Source organism: Macrobrachium nipponense, chromosome 4, assembly GCF_015104395.2.
Source record: "Macrobrachium nipponense isolate FS-2020 chromosome 4, ASM1510439v2, whole genome shotgun sequence".
NCBI lineage: Eukaryota > Metazoa > Arthropoda > Malacostraca > Decapoda > Palaemonidae > Macrobrachium > Macrobrachium nipponense.
Genome location: NC_061100.1, coordinates 3,956,769 through 3,960,899, shown reverse-complemented (window position 1 = coordinate 3,960,899; position 4,131 = coordinate 3,956,769).

Here is a 4,131-nt window from a genome sequence, read left to right as displayed (position 1 = left end):
GTAAAAAATTGATAAAGGAGAGTTCGAAATCGTGTGAGCCTCGAAGCCCATTCTCAAGTCAGTGTTATTTTCCGTTGTCTTTCTCTTCTTTTTATATCTTACTTCCTTCCTGATCTATCTGTCACCGAATCCCATATTACTTATAGTTTTCCGTAAAAGAAAACTATTGAGATGGCTTTGTCTGCCCGTCGGCGTTTTATCTGTCCGCCCTCAGATCTTAAAAGCAACTTAGGCTCGAGGGTTGCAAATTGGTATGTTGGTCATCCACCCTGTTATCATCAAACATACCAAATTGCTACCATCTAGCCTCAGTAGTTTTTATTTCATTCAAGGTCAACGTTAGCTATGATCGTGTTTCTGGCAACGCATTAGGACAGGCCACCAAGTCTCATACATCATTATAGGCTGTACAGAAAAGACTCATGGGTCTTTATATTCTCCTTTTCATGCAATTAGATAGTATCTTGCGAAGCAAAACGCAAAGGAAAGACCTGAAAACGTCTACTTCTTTCTGGGTCAAGACCCAATTAGAGATATTTATCGCTTCTCTAACCGTGGTCCAAGTCCTATTTAGTGACGAAGGTGAAAAGGAGGTGTCAAAATTCCAGGAAATTGCGTCGTTAGAATGTTTCCATTACAATTCCCTCAGTCGCTTGATAATACTTCTCTTCTGAAATGTACCTTTTGCATCATATATTCCTGTCGTGTCATTGCTGCACGGAATGCGAAGCCAAACTCGGAAGTGTCATAATCACATAATTCATTTTTATACTCATTAACCAGCTGATTACACGGGATTTCCTCGATTTCAATTTGTTAGCAAAATTAACAGAATACACATATTGCATTTCTAATCCTATGCAACGCAATTTCATTATCCTGAATATTAAAGCCGTGCTTTCTTTTACAGTATATGAGGTTGCTGATAAATTATTTTAGTTCCTGGTGAATCCACAAATTAATATCGAATGCATTATGCCTTGGGAACGGTTAACACCTAAAGGGAAACACATTTGAAAAGTGACCTATCCTTAACAAGATTCGAACCTATGCCTTTTTATATTCCACTTTCAATAATTTCAAAATTCTAAAATTAACTTCCTCTTGCACATCCATTTCGAGAATGAGCTGACCTGGGTCAGTCCAGGGTTGTGGTAGTTTTGGAATCAAGTGGCAGGGGCACTTCGCCAATGGAAGCCGAGGAGGGTAGTGGGCATTCACGATACTTGCTGTTCTTTGGAACATTTTGCAACAGTTTCCAAGAGGGGTCAATTAATGATTACTGAAGTGGGTACCACATCACGAAAAATTGCTTTCATTGGCAATATATACATAGTGGTTAGTGTTGTGGCATGCCACTCAGATGTCGCTGGTTCTCGTCTCCCCCAGAACGATGGAAAATCACTGGTTCTGTATCAGGATCAGTGTCTGCTGCAGTGCAGGGTCTACGGTGGGAGGTTGAAAACAACATTCTTTGGAAACTTGAATATCAAGTCAATGGGCCCTGATTGCATGTTCCACGAGAATAGGTTTCATCTACTGAAATATTATAATAATAGTAATATATCGTACTCGGGATGATACTTTGGTGATTAAAGTTAATTTTTGTTGGTTATGACATAAAGTTTACCTGAATTAAAACTTGGGTATCGTATCGTTGCTCCCGTGGTCACACCCATCATAGGGTACATGAAAGCCGCCCAGTTTTAGGCTTAGGGATAGGTAGGTATAAAACACTGCAGTAGTAGGCTAGGCAGCTGGACTCTGCTCTCTGTGGAAAAAATGTTTGGGAAAAAGCTTGAGTAATAAAAACAAATGGTTTCCAGAGAGAAATATATTCGGGAAGGAGAGATGGGGAAGAAAAGAATTTGATAGGTCATGTGCAGTACAAAGAGCATGTTGATAGATGAAATGATAAAACAAGAAGTAGCTGGAAATTTAGCGTATCATTATTTAATGAAAAAGAAATAGAAGATAGAGGTAGATTTAAGTTTTAGAGTGAGGCGTGATAATTCTGCCGGACTGGAGTTGAGGAAATAGCGATAGGAGTACATAAGGATTGTTTATGGGTATAAGAGAATAGCTTGAGGAAAATAAAAGTACTTAGTGGGTTGACGAAATGGAACATTGCAGGACAAAAGACTGACGGAGGTGTTGTTGCATGACAGGAAGGAAAAAAAGCACGTGCAGGTAATCAGGAAGATGGGCAAGGAAATTTAGAAACAGATAAGAAGGAGAAAGATATCAAGTAATAAAGATAAGGGATTTGAAGGTGAGCAAGGACCTATATAATATATATATATATATATATATATATATATATATATATATATATATATATATATATATATTAATATATCAGTAAATGAAACCTATTCACATATAGAACCAAGCACACCAAAGGGGCCATTGACTTGAAATTCAAGCTACCAAAGAATGTTGGTTTTAACCTCCCATCCCAGACCCCACATTGCAGCAGAAACTGTTCATGATACAGAAGCAGTGATTTTTCATCACCCTGGGGGAGACACAAACCCGCTACATCTGTGTGGCATGTCACCACACTAAACTCTATATATGTATGTATATATATATATATATATATATATATATATATAATATATATATATATAATTATATATATAACAATATATAAAACAATTATATACTACTTACAAGCCGACCACTAACTAGAGCCAATTATATGGACTGACGGGAAACATGACAAGTACATTACATGTAATAAGAGTAGGCAAGTCATGTTATTTTTGTCAGCCACCAAAAAATGGCCCATTTACACCTATCTTTTCCTTTTCTGTTGCTCAGATCCTTACAAGAAGGTAGAGTAATGCATGATCCAAATGGGGATGATGGCCCTTACTGCAGGCATATTGAGGTTGGGTTAGTTGATCGATTATATTGGCAGTTCCCATCACCACTTCTTTTATATTCCCGAATTCTGTCGGAATAAATAGGTTGGTTTGGGGTGGAGGGAAGGGTCTGTGTTTGAGTGGCAACACCACCCCCAGTCATATCTTATCTCCCCAGACCTTTTAACTTTCAACAATTACGTTACGGAGAGTTTATACATATACTATTTCTTCTTTCGTAGCTTCTTTAACAAGCGTGGCCTGAATCTCTGTGGCAGATCGACCCCATACAAGCGCTTTTTTTTTCTTTTTTGTTCATACAAAAAAAGTTTTTTATTTATTTCATTGATAACCTTTGGTAATTTCTCTGTAATCAGCCTGCCATAATTTCGAACCTATAAAGGCCATGATCTCGATTATGAAAAGAGAAAACAGTTCAGATTTTTCTGAAATGGGACACTTTCTGTATAAGTCTGTCTAACTTTCTTTAACTTTGTACGATTTTTCAGAAAAGAACCAGTGTTCTTGAATTTATATCTTTCTGCATGGTAGAAATATTTATGTTGAGCACATAATGCGGAATTTACATGGGTCTCGACGTCGAAAACATTGACTATTCTTTATGATTCTCAAATTTCCTTTTCATGAAAGCTTGGGAGAATCGTATACAAAATAAAATCAACAGCTCCGGGTAATTTTCTAAATAGATAATATGATCTTCCGGGTATATTGTTCAAAATCAAGTATGGATACATAGAAGTTTTCTTGTCTTCATGTTATCGGAAGCAGGTTCAGCTGAAAGTTGTGGTCCACCAGTGGTGTATTGAATCCTCGCATAATGTATAGTCAATAACTATCAAAGCTACAGTTAATGAGTCAACATCACTGCTATTGAAGTCAGTCAAAAACCTTAGGTACCATGATAAAATGAAATGTGAAGTCAACTGAAGGCAGACTATACATTCTGGAAAATTCGATGAGCAATTATCCAGTAAGCTCCATTCATAATAGGAATTACCCGGGTGCGATTCAGTAGCCATTACAGAGATTAACTTAATTAAAATGATCATATACAGTAATCATTGCAATAGTAATTGTAATTGGGGTATTAATGGAGTTTGTACACATTTTTTTTTTGTTTCGTTCGTTTTATTTTTCAAACAATTTACTGTATTGTAGCTATTTCAAGCTATATTTGCTCCGTATAAAACAAAAAATTTTTCTTGTATGATATCATCCGTCTCAAATTCGTTCCATAGAT